We start from the raw sequence: 27,307 nt of genomic DNA on the forward strand, positions 1-27,307 counted from the left end.
ACACAGTGCAGAGCAGGCAAAAAAATATTTACCTGGAAAGTGTTCACATGAATATTTTACATGTTTAGCATACACCTGTACACCTTGCTGTTAACTGCCTAGATAACTAAAGCTAATGTTAATTCTTACACAGCTCTTTATAGAGAGAAATGTTTAAATAAACATGACAAATGACAAACTCTACAAGTGATGTTAAACTAATTATTTTATGATGACTAAAGTACAGTGTGTTATTTTAGCTGATGTATCTTACCTGTGACAGAAAGTTCAACTCCATCTCTACCTTGATACTTTTCTGTAGGTTTATATATAAACCTAAAGTAGTATTTGCCTTGGTCCTGTTCTGTTACACCACTCAGTCTGAGCCTGCAGTCACTCATATTGTCTCCAAGGTACTGAACCCTGCCGCTGTACTTCGGGTCTAATGATAGATCAGGAGGCTCTTTATCTGTAACCAACTCTCGGCTCCAGAAACCTCTCTCAATTGTGTAACCATGTGGATGTGTGTATCTGCAGCCCATGGTCATTGTAGATCCGTTTAGCGCACAGATGTACCTTGGTGTGTAATACACACCCCACCCATTTTGTGAGACAACAACTCCTGCAACAGAAAAATTGTTGGCATTTAAAAATACTTAATTGGTACTTGGGGGCCAAAAGTGTGCCACGCCATTACACCACTACCAGCCTGGACCATTGATAAGGCAGGATGAATCTGTGCTTTAATGTTTTAATAAGACTCATCACACCAGGCTACATTTTTCACACCAGGCTACATTTTTCAAGGCTCCCTTTTATTGTCCATTTTTGGTAAATCCATGTAAATTGTAGCTCAGTTTCCCGTTCTTAGCTGACAGGACTGGCACCAGGTGTGGTCGTCTACTGCCTATCTGCTTCAAGGTTCAACATGTTGCACATCCAGAGATGCTCTTTGGATGTTATTTGAGGTACTGTTGCCTTTTTTTCAGCTTAACCTAGTTTCTTTCCAACAGCTACACTCAATGCTGCGTGAAAACGCTATGGGAACATCTTTTTGTGTTGCCGGTTGTGAAGCATGTGTGTATCAAACACACCAAATTTTGGCTTATATAACCTCGGTGAGGTGACGTCATTTGTTGAAGTGCACCTGCAGGTTATAAATAGGAGTGAACCGGAAACATTCCTAAGATCTTTTTGTCTTCAGGACTGCTTTGTTGTGTTTGTGTGTGTGTGTGTGTAAACAAGAAAAATTAAGAAAGTGTTTAACCGATATGGCAGAATTTTCAGCTAGATGCGTCCCTCCGTGTGATAAACCTCTTTTGGGGGGGCGATCTCCACACTTTCTGCTTTGAGTGTTCGGGGTAAATCACGCTCTTTTCGGGCTTCAGGGAGAGTGTGAGCATTGTGACCTCCTCCCGCTTAAATTGCTTCGCGCGCGGCTCGCATTCTTTAAAGAAAAGGCCCGAGCTGCGGCTCATTCCTGAGGATCTGGCAGATGTGCACAAGACGATGTCTTCTCTCCCTTCTCTCGCGCTCTCGCCAGATCAGAATTTTGCATCCACTTCTTAAGCATGTTCCAGCGCTTCTTGTGAATGGACAGGAGAGTCATCCCCTCTCGCGTCCACGGAGGTAAAAATTAAAACCCAAAGCACTCGAAATTAGACAACACGTTTCTGTTGGGTGGCCGGGCTGTTGGGTGGGGGATTGGAGCCAAAATGACGCTCTCTCCCCTTCTTTAGCGACCTCCATGATGGGTTAACCCTATCATGGAACAAGCTATATTCATCCCATGTTTTTCGCGTGATGCGGAAGCGTGGGGTTATATGATGATGCCCCAGATACAAGAGACGCTTGCGGGCTATCTCTCTCCTGGGACATGATCCTCCCTGAAAAAGCCAACACTTCCTTCCAACCGTGTAGACTTTCATCTTTCCTTGGGGGAAAAGCTTTTCAGGCAGCATGGTGGTTTTGCAGGCTTACCAGGCTGACCTGCTGAAAGACTTGAGCTCTGGCGGGGCTTCTGAGGATAGGGCGTTCTTGGAATTTTGCTGAGCCAAAGACTTGTCTCTTTGTGCAACAAAGCAGACGGCCCGTGCTATTGGCCGTTCTATAACTGTGATGGTTTCCACAGCGAGGCCCCATCTCACTTTCCGGACTGTTTGGCAACGTCGTTAACTCGGCCGCCACTAGGTTTTGGGAGGCAAAGCTATATGTACAAGCCTTCAGGAAATTCCTTCACCGCCATGTTCAAGAGTCGGGACTTGGTGGCATCTGTATTTTGTACGACTTGGGCAACTGGCTGATGTCGCAGAAGCTAGCGCTCTGACATAAGCATGTCATCCTAGCTCCTTTTGATTCTTTAGGATTAAAACTCACCGCCATAAAAGCGTTCTTTTCCTGCTCAGAACACAACATATTTGGGTTTCACGTAGGATTCGATCGCAATGCAGGCACAGGTGTCTCCTGCGCGTGTCGAATCTATTTCCAACACCCTGAAGGAAACCAAGCTAGGCCAGAAAGTGACTGTTCATCACTTTAAAAGATTTTTAGGTCTCATGGCAGCTGCATTCACGGTGATACCTTTGGGCCTTCTGCACATGAGATCATTACAGCCATCTTCTTGCGTGGCACATCAATTGCCCCGAACTGATGGCTTTATTTTGGCCCTGAAACACCTCCTCCAGCAGCTGAGGCTACCATGTCCTAGTGCGGGTGGACAACACTACAGTAGTCTCGTACATAATCGCCAGGGCGGACTGTGCTCACGCCGCTTGAATAAGCTAGTGTACCAGGTTCTGCTTAAGGCACAGGACGAGTTCCTGTCCCACAGGGCGATGTACATTCTGGCTAAAAGCCAGCGGATTTGTTCAAGGGTCAATCCCCGGATCCAATATGAGTTACCCGCAAGATGGCTTCATACCCTTTCTATGTGGTTCAGACCCCGGTTTCTGACTTTGGGTCCCACTCTTGGTGCATTTTGTTGTCGCAAGACGCTAATGACAGACGCCTCCCTCATGGGCTGAGGTGCGGTCTTAGATGGCTGTCCAGGCCAAGGGAGGCTGGAGTGGCCATCTTCTCGCGTGGCACATTAATTGCCTTGAAATGATGCCTTTATTTCGCTTTATAAAATATATGGCTATATTTTGGCCCTAAAACACCTTCAGCAGCTGAAGCTACCATGTCCTAGTGTCCAACACATTTACATTTACATCTGCGCATTTGGCAGACGCTCTTATCCAGAGCGACTTAAATTTTTTTTTTAACTCATTACACATCTGAGCAATTGAGGGTTAAGAGCCTTGCTCAAGGGCCCAACAGTGGCAACTTAGTGGTTGTGGGGTTTGAACCTGGGATCTTCCGAACCCTAGTCCAATGCCTTAACCACTGAGCTACTCCTGGCCCAACACCATGGTAGTCCCGTACATAATCGCCAGGGCAGACTGTTTGAATAAGCTAGCGGTGGTGCATGGCGAAACATGTAGCCCCAGTCCACTGGCGAATTGTTTCAGTGCTGGAATTCTGCAAGAAAAGTTGCCCTCTGGCTTATGCCCTAGTACCCTCAGAATGTACATAGCCGCTATTTCGGCTTGTCATGTTCTGACTGATGGGGTCTGGTTGACACTTCTTACAAACCACTAGAGTCAGCGCCTGTTTGTCTTCTGACCCTTAAGATGTTTTTTCTTATAGTTACTTCTTTTAAGAGAGATGCTATTGCCCTAGCCTACGAGGCGCGTGGTCACACTTCGCCTCTAGGAATCAGGGCTCATTCGTCCAGGCGGATTGCCTCATCAATCAAAATAACAGTGTGTTATGCGGAAGGTTAGTCCTCAGCGCACACATTTGTTAGATTCTATAGTTTGGATGTTCATGCTACTCCGGGCTTACAGGTCCTCGAGTCAGCCTCCCAGAGTTAGATCTGAGACCTCCTTGGCTATTCTGCGCACACACAACACAACCCTGGGGGTCCAGACACTTGCAGTGTGGCAGCGTTGGTATTCTCGTTCCCATAGCGTTTCCACGCAGCATCCAGTGTAGCTTTTGAAAGGGAATGTCTCGGGTTACTTTGCTATAACCCTGTTCCCTGAAAAAGCACTGCTTGCATGACTGGGCGTCCTTTCAGAAAAAATTATCTGAGAAATGTTTCCGCTTCACTCCTATTTATAACCTGCAGGTGCACTTCATCAGATGACGTCACCTGACTAAGGTTATATAAGCCAAAATTTGGCGTGTTTAATACACACAGCAGCATCTTGTTCCCGCTTTTTTAGGGAACAGGGTTACAGCAAAGTACTTTTGCACCAACAAAGCATTTTTACCCAGATATTTTTTATTTTTACCATCTGGCACCAACACCCATGCTGTCAGTTCATACTGTCATTTATGAAAAACAAACCAGTATACATATACAAATGACTCACCTGAAACCATGAGCAGAAACATTAGGGAAAAGGGAGGAGTCAATCTAAATGACATCATCACTACTTCCTGTATAATCATCACAGATAAGAAAATAATTTTCAATTTTAATGTCATTAAAACACCCTTAAATCTACAGTGTGTTCATTGTAAAGCAGGGTGCTGTGTGTTGACAGTGACAGTAACTGTTTACTACAGGTGTGTGTTGTGTGTGTTGTACAATTCAGTATGTGGGGAATAACTCAGAGTAAATAACTGAACATCCTCTTATTAATGTGACATTATTACGCACATACCCATGAGAGACTTGTTTCTTATTTTAGAAAGCATTACTGTGAGACTCAGACAACTTCATTTCCAAATGTGAACAAATCAGATTATTTGTACACACTCCACACAAATTAAATAACCATGATTTAGAAAAAGGCTTATGTTGCTTTGAGACAATGTTTTTAATAAAAATTACAAAACCATCAATTTATATTTGACTATTGCATTGTTTGTATGATATTGTAATTTTTGTATGACCCTTGTATAATAACGTCAAACTGAAAACCGTTTCAGATTTTTACAAGAAGAAAAATGGAACAACTTTACATGTTCAAACTGAAACTCAATGGCCTTAGTTTATTTCCCGTAATAAACAAATATACGAATTGAGCACATATGCTACTGTTCACACATTTACTGTACATCATTTATGTGGTCTTAGTGTCAGTTTGATCTGCGTACACAGAAACGCACGCACATGCACACAAACACACCCATGCACACACACAGCAAAGATAAGTTTTGCTCTCACTTCCCCACACTTTACACCCTTATTATGTGTCCACCTGCAAACTAATTCATTGGACCAGTGAGTGAACCGACTTTCCCGTCTTTACAACCCTGGACCCAATGTAACTGTAGATAATTGGCTTGTGAGGTTTAGAGTCTGCTGCCCTTTTCAAGAAGGATGTGCCCTCTATACCAGCATGATATGGCATCAAAATCTGGGCTGCCTTTGATGCTGTTTCATTTTATATATAGAAATGGCAAGTTCATACAGGGAAGCCAGAAGGTTGAGCTGCTGAAAGAAACATGAGGACATGAGTGGCACTAAATATGTCACAAGCCCTCTTTAATCACAACATTACCTGTAACATTTTTTTTTACATCGTTCAACTGGGACAGGTGCTTCTAAAAAAAAAAAGCTGACTATAGTTGAAACAAGCCAAAAAATATGATGGAGCTCCCACCTGAGGTTCTAACTGTAAAGAAAAGGTCAGTCCATTTCTCCCACTTCATGTTCACGGCTAACACTGACCTGTTATATTACATACCAAAAAAGGAAAAAAATGGTGCTCATGAGCACTTTACAAAGGGATGGAACAATAAGTAGCCATGAGTACCATAAGCCAGAGGTCATATTTGACTACAAAACCACCAAAGCAGGAGTAGACAACCTAGACAAGCTGCTAGCCTGCTAAAGCTGTTAAAGAAGAATGCTACAGTGGCCCCTCATGATATTTCAGTCATGTTTAATATACTGGGTCAATTTGACCTGAGTCTCAAAAGTGAATAGAAGGGTTAGTTATAATGGAATAAATGAGTAATTACTTCATACAATTTAAAAGTGAAAAAAGTAAATCTTTCTAACCTTTAATCTCCGAGTGAGAAAAACACATAGAAACACCAGGAGCAGCTCTGAGTCTTTAAAATGTAGAACTTGTACACATTAAAATGTGATGCTGACTTACTCACACACACACCCCGGCATGTTTCATCTTTCATAGCTGATGTAGCTCTTCCTTCCGCTACAAATTAAGAAACACATTAAACACCCACACATGCAACTTTTTTCTAATTTGGTACAGCTGCACATTACTTTGTGTTACTATGGAAACGACTCAGTCCACTTCTAGGGGAAGCAAAACAATGTTCTCTGTATGTACGCTGTATATCTGAAATATATTTCAGAGTTTCCTGTTGATGTGTAATATTTAGTTACTGATCCTAGCATCCTCACACAAGAGTGATGATAACCAAATATAATAAGCATGTTTATCATCTTTACAATTATCATTATACGAAAGCATTCATTTAAAATAAACATTTTAAAGGAAAAACTTGAACATGAAAGGCTTCTAACTCTAGTCACTGTGTGGATGAAGTCATTTCCTGTGTGCAGTATTTAGTAGAAATACAGTAACATCTTTTTACTTAATGTGTGCTCTAGCATTATCTAGCACAAAATCTTATATACGCAGCAAAAAAAGAAACGTCCTCTGACTTTCAACTGTTTTTACTTTTAGTAAACTTAATGTGGAAATATTTGTATGAACACTAAAAAAGTCAACACCATAAGACATAAACTAAAAATGTTTCCCAATGTGTCCCTGAATGAAGGGAGGCTCAAAATCAAAAGTACCAGTCAGTATCTGGTGTGGCCACCAGCTGCCTGAAGTACTGCAGTGCATCTCCTCCTCATGGACTGCCTATTGCGGACAGTCTGAGCACTGATGGAGGGATTGTGTGTTCCTGGTGTGACTCGGGCAGTTGTTGTGGCCATCCTGTACCTGTCACGCAGGTGTGATATTCGGATGTACCGATCCTGTGCAGGTGTTGTTACATGTGGTCTTCCACTGCGAGAATGATCAGCTGTCCTTCCTGTCTCCCTGTAGCGCCGTCTTAGGCGTCTCACAGTGGGGACATGGCGATTTATTGCCCTAGCCACATCAGCAGTCCTCATCCCTCCCTGCAGCATGCCTAATGCACGTTCACGCAGATGAGCAGGGACCCTGGGCATCTTTCTTTGGGTGTTTTTCACAGTCGGTAGACAAGTCTTTTTAGTGTCCTGCGTTTTTAGAACTGTGACCTTAAATGCCTACTTTCTGTAAGCTGTTAAGGTCTTAACGACCATTCCACAGGTGCATGTTAATTAATTGATTATGGTTAATTGAACATGCATGGAAAACATTGTTTAAACCCTTTATTATGAAGATCTGTAAAGTTATTTGGATTTTTACAACATTATTGTTGAAATACACAGTCCTGAAAAAAGGGATGTTTCTTTTTTTGCTGAGTATATATCTAGCAGGAGCTATAAAGCTATCGGGTTCAGACTGTTGCGTGGTGTGGTGATGGTGAAGGTGTTATGATGTTTATAACAGCCCTTAATGCAGGACTTCAGAGAGGGTGGCTAAAACAGGAGTTTGTGAGAGTGCTCATGGTATGCCTAGGACCTTTCCGTTTAAAAATGGCGTGGAATTATTAATTGTGAACTAAATGAACAAAGCTCTGCCATCTACGAGAAACCGGATGAGGTTCTGGTAACTAAAAATAAAATGTATATCCTCCTGGGGCCTATGCCCTTACTGAAGATTTATAGGAGTGTAAGAGGGTTTGTGTTTTTATGTGTACTTTTCCTTTTTTCCTTCTTTCTTCCTTTCTTTCTTTGTTTCTTTCTTTTTTCTCTGGACCTGATACCTTACCGATGCTACCTAAATGATCGCACAAAGTGTGAAGGTATCAGGACTCTTAAATAAACACGTCGCGGTAAGGCATGTTCCTGCTGTTTGCCTTGTGGCAGAGTTGCCTGGCAACCGCATGTCTATCTGGCCGCGCCTCTGGCTGTTCAGAACTCTGCGGGGTAGCATTTATGTTCGATTCTGCCCCTCATGAGAGCTGCATCGTTACACAGATAAACTTAAAATTTAAATGGTGGCTCATAACCAACATTACTAATTCACAGTAAGGCAGCATTTTATGATCCTAAACTTTAACTTAATGTTTAGGTGTGTAGTTTACGGTTAGTTAACCTAGTGAGGAATGTAAGATGTGTAAACACACACTCACTCACAGCACATGATTAGTGCTGCAAAATAAATCAGAAAAGAAGAAGCAGCTCTGAGGTTAGAAGATTGCACAATGACATTGCAATACCCCTTTTATTACAAAAGCTTTTTGTTATATTTGCAACGTGTAGGATACTTTTTTCCTTCACACGACTACATGCTACAAAAATAATTGTGCTTTCTACTTCACTACATTTCTGCATGGATCTGCTTTACATAAACACAGTGGTGCATTTGAAGTGTTTGAAGGTGGTAATATGGTAATAAATGTTTCCGTTGGAGATAATTTACTTCCTAAATGACAAATTCTACAGGAGTGGTCAAATTAATTGGTATATGATAAATTAAGTTTAATTTTATTTCTGGTGATGTATCTTACCTATCTGTTACCAACTCTCTGCTTCAGAAAACTCTGTGAGCTGTGTAACCATATGGATGTGTGTATCTGCAGCCCATGGTCACTGTAGATCCCTTTAGAGCACAGATGTAGCTCCGTGTGTAATCTAAACTCAACCCATTCTGGGAGACAACAACTTCTGCAACAGATAAATGTGTTGTTAATGCAGACATATGTGTAAGAAACTGTCCACTGCAAATCAGCTCATGTTTTCACTAAATTCACAAAGTAAGAAGCTCCACAAATCATACAGTAAAGACAACAGGAGAGAGAGAGAGAGAGAGAGAGAGAGAGAGAGAGAGCTGCAAAACAAACATTAATAGCATAAAAAGTTTCTGTCTATCTATCTATCTATCTATCTATCTATTAAATTAAATTAAATTAAGGAGGAAGGCGTGTCCGAATGCAGAGACAGAAAAGGAAAGGCAAGAGTTTAAGGGTGATAGTAGGGATTTTGAATGTTGGGACTATGACAGGGAAGGCAAGATAGTTGGTTGATATGATGCAGAGAAGGAAGGTGGATATACTGTGCGTCCAGAAGACCAGGTGGCAAGGTAGCAAGGCTAGAAGTTTAGGATCAGGGTTCAAATTGTTTTACCATGGTGTGGATAAGAAAAGAAATGGAGTAGGAGTTATTCTGAAGGAGAAGTTTGTAAGGAACGTTCTAGACGTGAAAAGAGTATAAGATAGGGTGATGAGTCTGAAGCTGGAAATTGAGGGGGTGATGTTCAATGTTGTTAGTGGCTATGCACCACAGGTAGGATGTGAGTTAGAAGAGAAGTAGCCATTCTGGAGTGAGTTAGATGAAGTAGCAGACTTCAATGGACATGTTGGGGAAGGAAACAGAGGTGATGAAAATGTGATGGGCAGGTTTGGTCTTCAAGACAGGAATGTAGAAGGACAGATGGTGGTGGACTTTGCAAAGAGGATGGAAATGGCAGTAGCAAATACTTTCTTCCAGAAGAGGCAGGAACATAGGGTGACATAAGAGTGGAGGCAGAAGCACTCAGGTGGACTACATCTTGTGTCGACGTTGTAATCTGAAAGAGATCAGTGACTGCAAAGTGTTGGTAGGGAAGAGTGTAGCCAGACAACACAGAATGGTGGTGTGTAAAATAACCCTGGTGGGGAGGAAGGTAAAGAGAACGAAGGCAGAGCAGAGAACAAAGTGGTGAAAGCTGAGAAAGGAAGAATGCTGTGTAGCCTTTAGGGAGGAGTTGAGACAGGCTATGGGTGATCAGGAGGTGCTTTCAGTTGACTGGACAACTACAGCCAATGTGATCAGGGAGACAGGTAGGAGGGTACTTCTACCAAAACAATCCCAAGTACCAAAACAATCCCAAGTTCTTATTTAGTACAGTAGCCCGCCTAACAAAACCTAAGATGCCTGCAGAGAGTACTCCACAACATTTTAGTAGTGAAGATTTTATGGACTTCTTTAATGAAAAAAATCGATAGCATAAGGAAGAAAATAACGGAAGTTCAACCTCTAATAGCATCTCATGATCTAGTTCAGCCTAAAGTTTCACATTTAGTTTTTCAGTGCTTTACAGGTGTAGGACAGGAAGAGCTTTATAAACTCATCACCTCAGCTAATTCAGCAACGTGCCTGTTGGACCCAATCCCAACCAGATTTTTAAAAGAAGTGATGCATACAGTTGGAGAGCCACTTTTAAACATTATTAATTCTTCATTATATCCAAGTCACGTCCCTAAACCATTTAGACGCAAATGAAATAAATTATAGACCGATTTCAAACCTCCCCTTTATATAAAAAATATTAGAAAAAGTAGTATCAGCTCAAACATGCACATTTTTGCAGGAAAACAACATCCTTGAAGAATTTCAATCAGGTTTCAGGCCCCATCATATAGTACCGGTTTCAGGCCCCATCATATAGTAGCCCTGATAATAGTACAGAAACTGCACTAGTTAAGATTGCAAACGACTTGTTTTTAGCTTCGGACCAAGGCTGCACCTCAATTCTAGTCTTGCTTGATCTTAGTGCTGCATTCGACACTATAAATCATAACATTCTCATAGATTGCTTACAAAATCACATAGGTATTCAGGGACAGGCATTAAAATGGTTTAGATCATACCTGTCATGATTGGGGTGTTGTGGCAGGTGTTGAACGCCGTGGGCGGAAGGAGCAGGCATAGAGGCAGAGGGGTGGTGTTAACCAAAAAAGAGTCTTTTAATAAAGGTTAAACAAAGTATAAATAAAGAGACAAACAAAAGAACAAACAAACTCAAACCATACTTAACTTTGTGCTAACAGGGGCTCTCTGGCAAGACACAGACAGGGGAACAAACACACGTCCTGTGACGAGACACAGGCAGGAGGAAACACAAAACACGTCCTGTGGCGAGACACAGGCAGGGGGTTACACGAAACACGTCCTGTGGCGAGACACAGGCAGGGGGTTACACGAAACACGTCCTGTGGCGAGACACAGGCAGGAGGAGACACAAAACACGTCCTGTGGCGAGACACAGGCAAGGGGTTACACGAAACACGTCCTGTGGCGAGACACAGGCAGGAGGAGACACAAATCACGTCCTCTGGCGAGACACAGGCAGGGGACAAACGTAACAAGACACAAACGAGGCGTGGAGCTGAAACTAGACACAAGAGAGAAGACAGGAGACACAAGAGAGAAGACAGGAGACACAAGAGAGAAGACAGGAGACACAAGAGAGAAGACAGGAGACACAAGAGAGAAGACAGGAGACACAAGAGAGAAGACAGGAGACACGTCAAGACGAGACGAGAGACCAAGAGAGGGACAGGACAAGGGCTAAAGACATGGCAATCAGCTAGGCATGGCTTTTAGCTAAACATGGTTAAGCATTGCTTAACCATGGCAGTTAGCTACACATACACCTAGCTAAGCATGTCTTTAGCCCCAACATGCACTAAGCTATACTTACCTAATAGCTTAAACACACTAGGGAATAGGGGCACCGAAACACAGACAAAGACTACCCAGTGGCTAGGCGAGGCAGCCCTCCAAGACTAAGCGAGGCAGCACTCACAAGCTAGTCGTTACTCCAAAGCCCGGAGGGACCGCACTCTAAACCTAGGCACACTGGGACGCTAGGGGGAGAGGAAACACAGACAAGGGATACCCAGTGGCTAGGCTAGGGGACCATCATAGGCTAGGCTAGGCTGAGGACACATCAAAGGCTAGGCTAGGCTGAGGACACATCAAAGGCTAGGCTAGGCTGAGGACACATCAAAGGCTAGGCTAGGCTGAGGACACATCAAAGGCTAGGCTAGGCTGAGGACACATCAAAGGCTAGGCTAGGCTGAGGACACATCAAAGGCTAGGCTAGGCTGAGGACACATCAAAGGCTAGGCTAGGCTGAGGACACATCAAAGGCTAGGCTAGGCTGAGGACACATCAAAGGCTAGGCTAGGCTGAGGACACATCAAAGGCTAGGCTAGGCTGAGGACACATCAAAGGCTAGGCTAGGCTGAGGACACATCAAAGGCTAGGCTAGGCTGAGGACACATCAAAGGCTAGGCTAGGCTGAGGACACATCAAAGGCTAGGCTAGGCTGAGGACACATCAAAGGCTAGGCTAGGCTGAGGACACATCAAAGGCTAGGCTAGGCTGAGGACACATCAAAGGCTAGGCTAGGCTGAGGACACATCAAAGGCTAGGCTGAGGACACATCAAAGGCTAGGCTGAGGACACATCAAAGGCTAGGCTGAGGACACATCAAAGGCTAGGCTGAGGACACATCAAAGGCTAGGCTGAGGACACATCAAAGGCTAGGCTGAGGACACATCAAAGGCTAGGCTGAGGACACATCAAAGGCTAGGCTGAGGACACATCAAAGGCTAGGCTAGGGGACACATCAAAGGCTAGGCTCACTGGGCAACTCGGGGGAGAGGAAACACAGGATAGCTAGAGACACAGAGGGGCTATGGCTAGAAGCATGCTAGTACTGTAACTGTACTATAAACTCAACATAGCTTTTAGCTAATCATGCTCCTAGCCACACATACACCTAACTGCTTACCTGCTCTAGCTAACCACAAGAACACAGGAGGACAGGACTGAATCAGCTCCACTAACACAGACACACAAAACATACACAGAGACATTGCCAATAAGAGAGCCCAAGTCAACACAACTAAAATCAAAGTACAAATTAAACAGATAACAAAAACAAACCAAAATGCCCACATAACTGACAGTGGTATTCCCAAAAATGCTCGACCCAGTTTCCCAGTCTAAACAGCTATTTATAGATTAATTGATGGCTACCTCGGTTCAGGTGTGCACTGCATCACCTGACCGAGGTGCCTGCTGGGAAACTGAGTCGGCCAACAAAAACTACAAAATAAAAACAGTGACCTCTAGTGGAGGACCCTTACAATACCTGTCTGATCGATACCATTTTGTAGACCTAAATGGAGAACTGTCTGGTGTAATGCCAGTGAAATATGGGGTCCCACAAGGGTCAGTTTTAGGAACTCTGCTGTTCTCAATATACATGCTTCCCCTGGGTAACATCATTAGAAGACATGGGATTAGTTTCCATTGTTATGCTGATGATACCCAATTATATATCTCAACAAAACCAGACGAAATACCTAAATTGTCTAGATTAACCGAGTGTGTCCAGGACATAAAAGATTGGATGACCAATAACTTCCTTTTACTAAACTCAGACAAGACAGAGATATTACTCATCGGCCCAAAAACCAGCACACAACAGCTTTCACAATTCAGCCTGCGTTTAGAAGGATGTACTGTTACTACTAGCTCAACAGTAAAAGACCTGGGTGTAATATTAGACAGTAACTTGTCCTTTGAAAATCATATTTCCAATATCACAAAAACAGCCTTTTTCCATCTTAGAAATATCGCCAAACTTAGGAGCATCATATCCGTGTCTGATGCAGAAAAGCTAGTTCATGCATTCATGACCTCCAGACTGGACTATTGTAATGCATTACTAGGTGGTTGTCCTGCATCCTCAATAAACAAGCTTCAGTTAGTCAAAAATGCAGCCGCCAGGGTTCTCACCAGATCCAGAAAATATGATCATACAACCCCAATATTATCATCCCTGCACTGGCTACCTGTTCAGTTTAGAATTAATTACAAAATAGTATTACTTACATACAAGGCTTTAAATAATTTAGCTCCCACATACCTAACCAGTCTTCTAAAACGCTATAATCCGCCACGCTCCTTAAGATCACAAAACTCTGGACTTCTGGTAGTTCCCAGAATTTCAAAATCTACAAAAGGGGGTAGGGCTTTTTCATATTTAGCTCCAAAACTTTGGAATAGCCTTCCAGACAGTGTTCGGGGCTCAGACACAGTTTCCCAGTTTAAAAGTAGACTTAAGACGCATCTCTTTAATCTGGCATACGCGTAACTCATCCCATAACTTCATACTTCAGTACATCTATTCTGAATTACAACTACGCTAATTCTCTCCATCTGCTCTGTACTTTTCTACCCATCCCGAGGCATCTGGAGATTGTACCAGCTTCAGTAGATAAAGGCCAACCCTGTGAGGATCCTGAGGCATCCAGAGAAGGACCAGCTCCAGCTGAATTCTGCTTATGGTTGGAGCTACACATCCTGCTCCTGTGCTCCCAGTGATCCAGAACCCATCTGCCCTCTGCACCTACTGACTCATCCCTATGCTGAACTGGACTTCATGTTAATTTAAAGAATTTCTGTTATATTGTACTCTCAGCTGCATAACACACATGGTGTTATATCATCTCTATCTGTTATCACCCAAATGAGGATGGATTTCCTGTTGAGTCTGGTTCCTCTCAAGGTTTCTTCTTTTTGCCATCTCAGGGAGTTTTTCCTTGCCACTGTCGCCGTCACCCTTGGCTTGCTCATCATGAATTTCATTCATTCATCTCGTTATTATCTAGACACATTTTTCTCACACATACACAATTTATTATTATTATTATTATTAATATTTTATTATTATTATTATTATTATTTTTTTAATTTCTTTCATCTTTGTGAAGCTGCTTTGAGACAATGACCATTGTTAAAAGGCGTTATATAAATAAAATTGAATTGAAAAATTGAATTGAATACTTGGTGTATCATCGGGTAAGGGAAAAGTGGACAAGGAGACTTGGTGGTGGAATGTGGAAGTCCAGGAGTGTATACAGGGAAAGAGGCTAGCTAAGAAGAAGTGGGACTTAAAAGAGTAGACAGGATTACAAGGAGATGCAACGTAAGGAAAAGGTAGAGGTGGCAAAGGCCAAACAAAAAGCATATGAGGACTTGTATGCTAGATTGGATAGTAAGGAGGGTGAGGTGGTTTTGTACAGATTGGTAAGGCAGAGAGATAGAGATAGGAAGGATGTGCAGCAGGTTAGAGTGATTAAAGATAGAGATAAAAATGTGCTGACAGATACCAGGAGAATAATAGAAAGATGTAGGGAGTACTTTGAAAAGTTGATGAATGAGGAAAATGAAAGAGAACGAAGAGTAAAAGACATGACTGTTGGGGAGCAGGAAGTAGCAAATATTAGTAAAAGTGAGGTGAGAAGGGCGTTGAAGAGGATGAAGAGTGGAAAGGCTCTTGGTCCTGATGACATACCTGTGGAAGTATGGTAGTGCTTGGGAGAGGTGGCAGTAGAGTTTCTGACTAGTTTGTTTAACAAGATCTTGGAGAGTGAGCGGATTCCAGAGGAATGGAGGAGAAGTGTATTGGTGCCGGTTTTTAAGAACAAGGAAGATGTGCAGAGCTGTGGCAATTACAGAGGCATAAAGCTAATGAGCCATACAATAAAGCTGTGGGAAAGAGTATTGGAAGCTAGGTTAAGGGCAGAGGTGAGCATTTGTGAGCAGCAATATGGTTTCATGCCTAGAAAGAGTACATCAAATGCAGTATTTGCTTTGAGGATGCTGATGAAAAAGTACAGAGAAGGTAATAAAGAGTTGCATTGTGTCTTTGTAAATCTAGAGAAAGCGTACAACAGGGTGCCGAGAGAGGAGCTGTGGTGTTGTATGAGGGTCTGGAATGGCAGAGAAGTATGTAAGAGTGGTGCAGGACATGTATGAGAGCTGTAAGACTGTGGTGAGATATGCTGTAGGTGTGACAAAAGAGTTCAAGGTGAAGGTGGGTCTGCATCAAGGATCGGCTCTGAGCCCCTTTTTGTTTGATGTGGTGATGGACAGGTTGACAGATGAGGTTCGACAGGAGTCTCCATGGACTATGATGTTTGCAGATGACATTGTGCTTTGTAGCGAGAGCAAGGAACAGGTCGAGGAAAATTTGGAGAGGTGAAGGTACGCTCTCGAAAGCAGAGGGATTAAGGTTAGCCGCAGCAAGACGGAATACATGTATGTGAATGAGAGGAACCCAAGAGGAACGGTGGGGCTTCAGGGAGCAGAGGTAAAGAAGGTGCAGGACTTTAAGTACTTAGGATCAATGGTCCAGAGCAATGAAGAGTGTGGAAAGGAGGTGAAGAGGTGGGTACAGGCATGTTGGAATGGGTGGAGAAACAACACACCAGAAAAGATGTGTTGTGTGATAAAAGAGTATCAGCGGGAATGAAAGGAAAGGTGTACAGGACAGTGGTGAGATCAGCGATGCTTTACGGCTTAGAGACAGTCGCACTAAAGAAAAGACAGGAGGCAGAGTTGGAGGTAGCAGAGCTGAAGATGTTGAGGTTCTCCTTGGGAGTGACAAGGATAGATAGGATCAAGAATGAGTTCATCAGAGGGACAACCCATGTTACATGTTTTGGAGATAAAGTCAGAGAGGCTAGATTGAGGTGGTTTGGACATGTTCAGAGGAAAGATGGTAAATATATCGGTAGAAGGATGCTGAGGTTGGAACTGCCAGGCAGGAGGTCTAGAGGAAGACCAAAAAGGCGATTTATGTTAAGTTAGTTGGTGTGAGAGAAGAGGTTGCAGAGGATAGGGTTAGATGGAGGCAGATGATTTGCTGTGGTGACCCCTGAAAGGTAACAGCCAAAAGGCAAAGAAGAAGATGGAATTTAAATGTGTATGAATCAAAATGGTCAGTCCCTGGTGAGTAAGCCGAGGGCGACAGTGGCAAGGAAAAACTCCCTGAGATGGTAGTAGGAAGAAACCTTGAGAGGAACCAGACTCAAAAGGGGACCCATCCTCATTTGGGTGAAATAGAGAGCAGGAATTGATCTGCATTCATACCGTGTGTTAGTTGGCAGGCAGTTCAGCATAACAGTTGATGTTAATTGATGTTAATATGGAGTCCAGTTAGTTATTGAAAACTCAGGTAGACTTGTATGATGTTCCAGTCCTGAACTATCGAACGGTCAAGTCCTCAGAGAAACAGCTGCCAACACCAGTCGAGGCCATCTAAGTAGTAGTAAAGTCTAAGTAAAGAGAACCATCGCCAGACATGAGACGCATCCCAAAGAGACACATGGAGCATCCATGTGACGAGATCTCCAACCAGAAACGTGGCACCAGGATGGGTCAGACAGGTCCGGAGGGCACGGGGAGTCTGGATCACTGGCAGCTCAGGAATGACATGTGTAGCTCGACAGAGAGAGGGAAGAAGAGAGAGGGAAAAGAAAGAGCGGGAGAAAGAGCAGAAGAGGAGAGATAACAGTTAGGTTAGTCTGGTCATAGTCACATAATGTATATTGTGAATGTATATTTACTGTAGAGTGCAAGCAGAGACTCCGGCAGGACTAACTATGACAGCATTACTAAAAGGGAGAGCCAGAAGGAAACACAGACATGAGGGCACCTCACCGTCAATAAACCGGAGTGATCAATGAGAGTGGGGAGGACAGCATCTGAGCCAGGGGTTTAGCATAGGGGCCAGGGGTAGCTCAGTGGTTAATGCATTGGACTATGGTTCGGAAGATCCCAGGTTCAAACCCCACAACCACCAAGTTGCCAATGTTGGGCCCTTGAGCAAGGCTCTTAACCCTCAACTGCTCAGATGTGTAATGAGATAAAAAAAAGTAAGTTGCTCTGGATAAGAGTGTCTGCTAAATGTAAATCTAAACATACCAGCTCACCATAATACCCTACGTCCATGAGTCCCCCAGATCTGCTTCTTTACCTGAGGCAACTCTATTTATAAAAATGCTTGATTAAATAAATAGGTTTTTAGCCTGGACTTAAACACTTAGACTGTGTCTGAGTCCTGAACACTGTTTGGAAGACTATTCCATAACTTTGGGGCTTTGTAAGAAAAAGCTCTGCCCCCAGCTGTAGTTTTCATAATATGCGGTACTGATAAGCAGCCTGCATCCTTTGATCGAAGTAGGAATGGCGGATCGTAAGACACTAGTAGTTCACTCAGATACTGCGGTGCAAGACCATTTAATGCTTTATATGTCAAAAGTAGTATTTTATATGTCAGGTTTTGCTGAGACATATAACTGTGTGTCGTCAGCATAACAGTGAAAACTAATACCATGTTTATGGATTAGGTTGCCCAGAGGAAGCATGTAAAGGGAAAAAAGCAGTGGGCCTAAAACTGAACCCTGTGGAACACCAAACTCCACTAAAAAACATGCAGAATAATTACCATTTAAGTCTACATACTGATACCGATCGGTCAAATAGGATCTGAGCCAGGAGAGGGCTGTACCCTTAATTCCTACTACATTTTCTAATCTGTGAAGAAGAATACTACGATTAATGAAGCAGAATACAGCTGGAATTTGTTCTTCTCTGGATACCTCAGGATCCTCACAGGGTTGGCCTCCCGAAGCTGAAGAGGTGAGGTTGCCTACTGAAGCTGGCTCAATCGCCAGGTGTCTTGGAATGGAAAGAAAAAGAAAAACAGGTGGAAAAGAATTAGCGTATTTGCCGTTTATTATATTAGCAGCACTAGATGAGAGTGTGCATTTAAATGAACTGGATGAATTAAACGTATGGGTCCAGAGGCAGTGCCCAGCAGGTTGTGTCCAAACTCATGCAGCAGCAGTGGCTGGATTACAAAGACTGGCTCTTGGCAAAAGCAAAAGTGCTGCAGCAGCTCATGCAGTCTTTTAAAGGCTGTCTTTGATGTGGTGATTAAATGACGGTGCTCAGTAAATCTGACTCGAATGCCACTCTCTAGTTTAACATCTGCCATGAATTCTTCTCGGTTGCCAAACTCCAGATTTGCATTCTGGACTCATTGGGGTGCCCAATCTAGCAGCCAGCCCCTTCTACTGAAGGGGAGATCAACTACTTATTGAACCCTTGGAGTGAGTGAGGGGCAAGAAAAGATTTAGGTGCACACCGGTCACTGGTGTTAACATTCCGTAACAACCATGTTACTAATAAACCATACAAAACGTTTGCATTTCATACTGCAATTTATTGTATAAATATACAAAATACTAACAGCACACTTTTTTCACAGCATGTCAAATTGTTAGATATTTTTTTTATCAAATTTAATCATTAAAATAGGACAAAAACCTACAGGACACAGCTAGAAAATGAGTCTATCAAAACCACATACTGTAGAGTCACATACAATACACATACAATACACATAAATACTCTCTCTCTCTCTCTCCCTCTCTTTCTCTCTTTCTCCCTCTCAGGACACGCTGTTAAAGTTGATGATCTCCCTTTTGATTTCTTGAATTCTAAAAACAGAAGTTGTGACAAAAGGCTTGAAGTGGAAATATTAAGCAGACACAAACGTAAAGTACAATACTACAGAAATCTAAAATAGAAGAATTATGATTATTTTTTGTATGTGATCAAAAGAGCAAAAGCTCTTTTCTAAGATAGCAAAGCAGTACTTTAATAGCATTACACCATTTTGGCCTCAATTGCTTAACACTGTGGCCTAAACTTTTTTACTTTGGACACAGCCTGGTGCTGAATCCAATGATTACAAGCAAAGTGATCAAATGGAAACACTCACTGTTAAAGTGTCATAATCAGAAGAGATGGACTGACAGTCCAGAGATGCGTACGTGTCATCAGGACTTGAGTCAACCATCTGCGTGAGAGAAAGAGAAATAAATTATGCGTTCATCATTCTGGGTGACTATTTTTGGATCTGAATGTCTGCGTGACGTGTGTCTATGAGGATCCTTACTGCAAGTGTGTTATACACATCACTGGAGGATCTGGTCTGAAGATCAATAGTTGTGTATATGTCATCAGAAGGACTCGAGTAAACCGTCTGTGTTAAGATTATTAAGAATATGATTGGTGTTTTGGGAAGCTCTTCCAGATCTGCATGTCTCAGTGAAATGTGACTGTGAGGACACTTACTGCAAGAGTTTGATACACTTCACTAGAGGACCTGGTCTGAAGATCAAGAGCTGTGTATGTCTCATCAGGAGGACTTGATCGAACATCCTGTGTGAAGATTTTAAAGAATGTGATTGGTGTTTTTTAAAAAAGCTGAGATTCAGATCACACTCTGTGAGTGAACATTTGCTAGTATCGTTATATTTAATCATGCAAAGTCCCTCGACCCTCTGGCTGATACAGGGTCAGTAGATCAATAGATTAGATACAGTGTGTGGCTCTGCCTTGTTAAAGTTTACTTACCTGACCAGACTTGGCATCATCAGCTGAACCAACTCTTTCCTTTTTTCTAAAAAGTAAGAATAATCAGTTGGATCATATCACATATATACATGACCTGTCCAATTAATGTATCAAATATACAGTTTTTGGCATAAATTGTTTGGTAAATACCTTACCTTCTTGGTCCTTCAACAATATTGAGAAAGTTTTAGTTCTAAACATTGCTTTAATGCACTACTATCCAAGGACTACCAGGGACATCTGGTGTTAAAATGGGACTGTGGGTTCCTTCTATCTTACTACTGTAAATCACATAATCCTTATTTAAATATTTAAAAAATTTAAATTTCAGTGTTTTGTTCAGGCGAGCTCCTTTTAAACTAATTAGCTCAGGTCGTACTGTATCTCTGCAACTGGGCATGAGACATTGATACACTTGGTATCAAAATGGTGCTCATTGAACCCAGAATCTAAAAATATGCATAACGCAGTTCACTCAAGATGTGAGTTGATGCCTGATTTGATATGATGTAAGTTGAGTTCATGAAAAATCCATACACTTACCTAATGTATAAAACACCAATGGCAAATAAACATGCACATCCACATGTGACTGTAAGAACTACATACAGAACCACACTCCTGCTTTCTGTGGGCAAATAGATATTATTCATGTATAATTCACCTTTATTAATGATACAAAGTGCTATTTGTTATAATAACTTTAAATAAATACCAATTAAAGTGAGAGGCACTGCAGCGGCTTTCTGAGTCCCATATTTATTCTGAGCCACACAGTAAAACCATCCACTGCTGTTGGAGCTAAATATAAAGCTGTAACTCCGACCTGATCCTACAGGTGAACTTTGATTCACTTTATACCAGGAGTAGGTCTGCACAGGAGGGTTAGCATCACTGTTGCAGGTCATAGTCACTGAGCTGCCTTCTGCTATCCCACCAGAGGGGCTCATGGACACTGAGACACTTTTAGGAGGATCTAAAAGAAATATGAGAGGTTTAAGAATATTTAAGTGAAAACTAGTGGATGATAGCCAGCCGCGAGCTTACTGTATTGGTTGCTAAACTTGCACTTGCACTCTCCACTTTCCTCAAAGCATGTATTGTTGATAAAATATGATTGTGCTGGTTTTATGAAGGATCTTACTTTATCCCTGGTGTACTGTAGGTGTTCACAGGTCAGGTAGCATTATGAAATATGCCTAATTTTTTTATTAATTCCTCGCTCTCTTCAGAGAGATCATTTGGCATGATGCCTCCCCTTCTGCAGGAGTGTCATTAGATTATTAGATAAGGACCTTAGGCTATTGTTGCTCTTTAAAAGGGAGGCATGGAAATAAGTTAGGGGTTTGAGGGTCAGTAGAGTGAGGGTCACATGCAGAGGGCCATGTCATGTGCCCCATGGACTTTAAAGGCGTGCGGATTGTTCTCTGATGTTCAACCATTTGCTGAGGTTCAGCCGCTGGAGGACTGTGCTAGCTGTCGTGGCAATTTCATTTTTGTTTAGGGCCAGATATCGTGACTTAGCTGTCTAAAGGAAACGGCCATTGAATGACTTTAAGGGCCCCCTTTCTAGTTGGGATAGCTGCTTTGGCAACTGGAGGGTGACAGCTGTGTTAGCTTTACCAGCTCGATCACTTGTAACTTCCACCTGCCGCCACTGCTTCAAAAGATACTGGGTGTCAGCCGCTGGAGGATTGCAAGCTGCCCTGTCACTCTTGCCTCCATCTTAAAACAGTCTTTGCAACTTAGCTGCTAAAAGTAAATCAGATATTTCCTCAATGTTAAGTCGCCTCGCTAGTTGGTATAGCCACTGCAGCAATTGAAGAATGACAGCTACTAGACATGCCACCACTGCAGCCCAGGAAATGGCTATGATGCCAAGGATTCAGGCTTGCCCCCACTGTTCCTGAATCCTTTCCCCATTTTTTGCAATAAAAACATGCTGTTTCCGTTAGGCCTCACCATTGTGTCTGTGTATCTGTCAAGGTTCAAGGATCTTACAAACTGAATACTAGTTTTAGAATATTTTATTGTACTACTACTGTACTGTCTGGATAACATGAGAGGACAACAAGAATCAATTACAAATCAGGTACAAATTAGGTATAAGATAATAACTGTAAGCAACATCATAATATTAGTTTTTCTTTGCTGTTAGTTACTGTTTCATTACTACTGGGATTTACTGTACTTTTAGTGTTGCTAGGTTATGAGTGAATGAATAAATCTGTACTTACACTGAACATCAAGCGTCTTAGCAGGGGAGCGATAACTTTGCCCCTTTACAGCACAGCTGTAGCTGCCTGCATCCCGCTTACTGACTGATCGCAGATGGAGCGGGTTAGAGGAGATGGATAAAGGACTTGCATGTTTGTACCAGGTGAATGTTAAAGTGTCACTCAGGCTACAGGTGGTTTTACATGTAAGAGTGACATCATCTCCTTCGGGCACTCTATTACGAATTATTTCCACCTGAAGCTCTGTGAATAAGAGCAAGGAAAGAAAAACCTGTGAGGATAACTGTGGGAATAACGTGTATTCCCAACGTAATATGCTTTGGTTATTTCTAATCAATACAGATTCCTTCAACGGCCTTTTACACAACACAAGTTAGTGAACAACAACAGCCAATCAGTCCAAAGTTTTTTGCTTGAGTGCCAAAGTGCAAAATACCTGTGAGGGGCATGAAAGCGACAGTGAAAGTGACCTTACATTGTATTACAAAGGTGAGGAATTTGTTGCCAAAAAAAAAAAAAAAAATCATCACCAGAACATTTACATTTAGGCATTTGGCAGATGCTCTTATCCAGAGCGACTTACATTTTTTTTACATCTCATTATACATCTGAGCAGTTAAGGGTTAAGGGCCTTGCTCAAGGGCCCAAAAGTGGCAACTTGGTGTTTGTGGGGTTTAAACCTGGGATCTTCCGAACCGTAGTCCAATGCCTAAGTTTGGCCTCGGGCCAGATTTTTTCCAAGCCTTTACATAGTGGGCCACAACCAAAACAATGACTAATTTATTGAATTAATAGGGGAGGATGAAAATGGTAGGCGCTCGTGACAAAACAGACTTACTGAGACATTTAAGCTGGCTTATGTAGGTTAAATTTGCTGACTGGCCATTGGGGGCGCTATTAATTATCTGCACGTCTGTTAAAAACAACAACAACAACCACCCACACACACATTTCCACGTGTTGCTGTTAGCTGCAAAAAAAATGGCACTATCAAAAAATATAAAGAAAAAGTTAGCAGTGCAAACAGGATCTTTCATGATGAATACACAGAGAACTATGCATTCATCCTGCCCAGTTTTATTAATGCAAAGCCCATTTGCCTGATCTGTACCAAAGTTGTCTCGGTATGCAAAGAATACAATATTAGACGGCACCACGAAACGAAGCATGCTAACTTCAAGGTTCCGTTCCCTCAAAAGACAGAGGCACGAAAGCGCAAGATCAAAGCCCTGAAAAGTGCTTATGCACACAGCAACAGGATCTTGGTGCGAGGTCTCACATCCTAACACAAGGTAACTAGCGCATCTCTAAAAGCGTCCTGGGTGCTCGCAAAGCACAACAAGACGTCATTTGTTTTTGCATGTTGAGCGTTCGCTCTGCACCTCGCTGATGCGCTTATTCACCCTCGTATCCAGATATAACAAATAATAATTAAGATCGATTGAAATATTTCTGTTCGGAAAAATGAGGTTTCCAAATAAAGAGCTTTTTTGAGACTGTCAGTCCGATTTAAAAAAAATATAATTTATTTATTTTCATTCTCTAGTTCAAACAATCTCACGGGCCAGATGTTTTTGCTTGCAGGCCACATGTGGCCCGGGGGCCGCTAATTGCCGACCTATGCCATACTGTATATGTAAATGGTTTGGAGTGTCCGTAAGACATGTACACCAGTTCTCATAGGGTAAGTATTATAGATGCATAGAATATATATATATATATATATATATATATATATATATACACAGAATATATACATATATTCTATATATGCATATACAGTAACAGCATTATAGTTGCTTAACATTCCGTAATCAGTTTTTTTTTCCAGTTTTACATAAAATAAAAAATATATATATTTTGCTACTTTTCTGAACCCAACATTAACATCTGCGAGCTCATTTAAATAAATACTAGGTGGTAATATCCCCAAGCATGTTCTCCCCAGCTCATAAATTGCTCATCATAGCTCTTGATGATGTCACATGCAACAAGTGACAAGAAAACATGCAATGATTTCTGCAAAAGCCTCATGCACTTTGGGATGCATTTTTTTCGCATAGAAAGATGGTAATGAAATTACATTGTACTTTAGTTCTGGGTGGCAAACTTCGCGGACAGGAAAATTTATAATGACCAAGACCTATTGTGATGTATTTATATTCCCCCTAATTTTGACTTAAGCGAGCTGTGTTTATATTAAGTTTACTGTTTAGATTTAATTTTTCATGAAAAAAAGGATTGTAATATTTAAATTTTTCAAATGGTTGTTTTTTTATATCTAAGGGTTTATGATCTACACATAGAACAAAAGATTTATGTACAGTTACTCAGAATCATGATAGTTAGGCTATACTCATACCTAGGTGCTTAATAGAGGAAATGTATATCAGCGGGAGACTTAAAGGAACTGAATTACATCCAAGATGCAAAATAATTCACTGTTCTACAGAACTGTGATTGCACATGTTTATCAATATTTGAGTTTTTCTGGGTTAATACCTGTTTTAAAGTCCCCATACAAATCATATAAGTTAATGTTAATGAAATTATCCGGGCAGTAAATGCATGCTAGGACACTGTTCACATACAGAGAGAGTAAACATACTGTAGCACTAATTCACTCAATCTGTTTACAATCCATTTAAGTTTAAAAACCATCTATTATGTCAAAATGTAAAACAGAAAAGTTTTTAGTTAAACAAACAAAAAAACATTTTTTGACATTTAATGTTTGTGTAATGCTAAGACTTGGTTGCTGATCTTAATTATTTAAGTGTGACAAATAATAATAATAATAATAATAATAATAATAATAATAATAATAATAATAATTAGGGAGGGGACAAATACTTTTTCACGGCACCGTAGACCAGTGCTACATCTAATAGTTCATAGGAATCAATGAGTATTGAATACATATACTAAATTTAAATAAATTTATTTCTCATGTTGGTAATTTATCCCCCACACACAATACTAAGGAAGCTGGAAAACATCAACTGGAGAGGTCTTCATGTTAATATTTTACATGTTCAGCTTAGTTAAAAAGTTGAGTTTTTTTTACCTTCAGTTACACTTAACTAGCAAGCTAGATGACTAAAGTTAATGCTAGCGCTCACACAGCTAAGTAAAAATGTATCCTCTCAAATGGAAAATCATGGAACACTTGCTGTCACTCACACAGAACAAAGTTATTTCAAATAACACTTACCTGTAACAGACAGTTCAACTCCATCTCTACCTTGGTACTTTCCTCCATGGGTCGTTATAAACCTGAAGTAGTATTTGCCTTGGTCCTGTTCTGTTACACCACTCAGTCTGAGACCGCAATCACCCTGTCTGTCTCCGAGGTCCTTAACCCTGTCTCTGTACTTCGGCTCTAATGACAGATCGGAAGGCTCTTTATCTGTAACTAACTCTCTGCTCCAAAAAACTCTCTGAACTGTGTAATCAGCTGGATATGTGTATCTGCAGCCCAGGATTACAGTAGATTTCCTTAAAGTGCAGATAGAATTTGGTGTGTAATACACGCTCCACTTCTGAGAAACAACTCCTGCAAAATAAAAACACAGAGAGAGAGAGAGACAAAGAGAGAGTGAGAGAGAGAGAGAGAGAGAGAGAGAGATGCATAAAAGAAGGACTGATAATTGAACTGGCGAGCAAATACCAATAAAGCCCAAGGTTAATCATTTCTTTGTATTTTATTATATATATTTATTTTTTGTAAATGACTCACCTGAACCCATGAGCAGGAACAGCAGGGAAAGGGGAGGAGTCAATCTGAGTGAAATCATAACTTCCTGTATAATCATCACAGATAGAAAATACTGTTTAGATTTTGTAATTTTGCATCTTCGGTGTCTTTAGATCACATCGGCCCGTTTTTTTGCCAATCGTATAATATTCCCTAGGAGACAACGTGTCTGCCAATTTTCATAAGTTTTTGAGCATGTTAAGACCCCAAAAAAGCCCAAAAGGGTAAGTAAAAAAAAAAAAAAATCCCTAGGAAAATAAGAGGGGTCCTGCTCTTACTAGTGCTTGGGCCCTAACAACACAAATTACTAAAAGTACATAATAATAAATGACCAGCGCTTTTCTTTTATCATCTCGAATGAATCATTTGGGTGAATCAGATTAATTGATTGCTAAATGTGAACCAGTACTATACTTTTTACACAAGTTTTTTTCTGATCAAAATCTTTGAATACTAATATTTCCACCCTTTTCTGTGCACTGTGTTTAAATGTGTTTATATGACCATGTGTGTGTGTGTGTTCGCATGTGTATCCCTTCCAGTAGTGAATCAATTGAATCAAAGCTCACAGAACTCAATTTACTTCAATGAATCAAATCAGTACAATAAGATGAAATACTTATGACTTGTTTGTGGCAAAAATTAAAGGAAAGCAATAAAGAAACAGAGAGAAAAAAAGAAGCACATGACATGAACATACCATAATATTTTATAATATATGAGTACATAAGCCAGTTTATATTTCATATCATACAATTCATATGACTAGTATCATGTTGCTCTGTGTTTATACAGACAATGTTTTGTAACAGGAATGACTTAACGACTTATGGTATAATGCAAGTATCATGCAATTTTAGTTAATATGCAAATAGATTACTAATTAAATTGTAAAATTTAAATGGAATACGTTGCTAAAAAAATCTTTCTGACCTCATTAAGAGATGTTCATCTCCTGCATCCAGAGAGAAAATACAGAAACACCAGGAGCAGCTCTGGGGGTTTAAACTGTTAAACTTGTCCAGGTTGCTGTTTAACTTTCACCCATAGAGTTGCATGTTTCTTCCTCTTTCATTGCTAAATTAATCTTCTCTTCCTTTAAATGTCAAGAAATCACTCTTTAATTTTTACTCTCTGTTGGTCATAACACCTGACCCC

The 27,307-nt window shown here is 41.3% G+C and overlaps 1 pseudogene; it reads right to left on the minus strand.

Annotated features, from left to right (window-relative positions):
- Positions 1-27,307, minus strand: part of LOC128507015 (sialoadhesin-like) — a 191,344-nt pseudogene that overhangs the window by 74,369 nt on the left and 89,668 nt on the right.

Source organism: Clarias gariepinus, chromosome 18 (assembly GCF_024256425.1).
Source record: "Clarias gariepinus isolate MV-2021 ecotype Netherlands chromosome 18, CGAR_prim_01v2, whole genome shotgun sequence".
In the NCBI taxonomy this organism is placed as follows: domain Eukaryota; kingdom Metazoa; phylum Chordata; class Actinopteri; order Siluriformes; family Clariidae; genus Clarias; species Clarias gariepinus.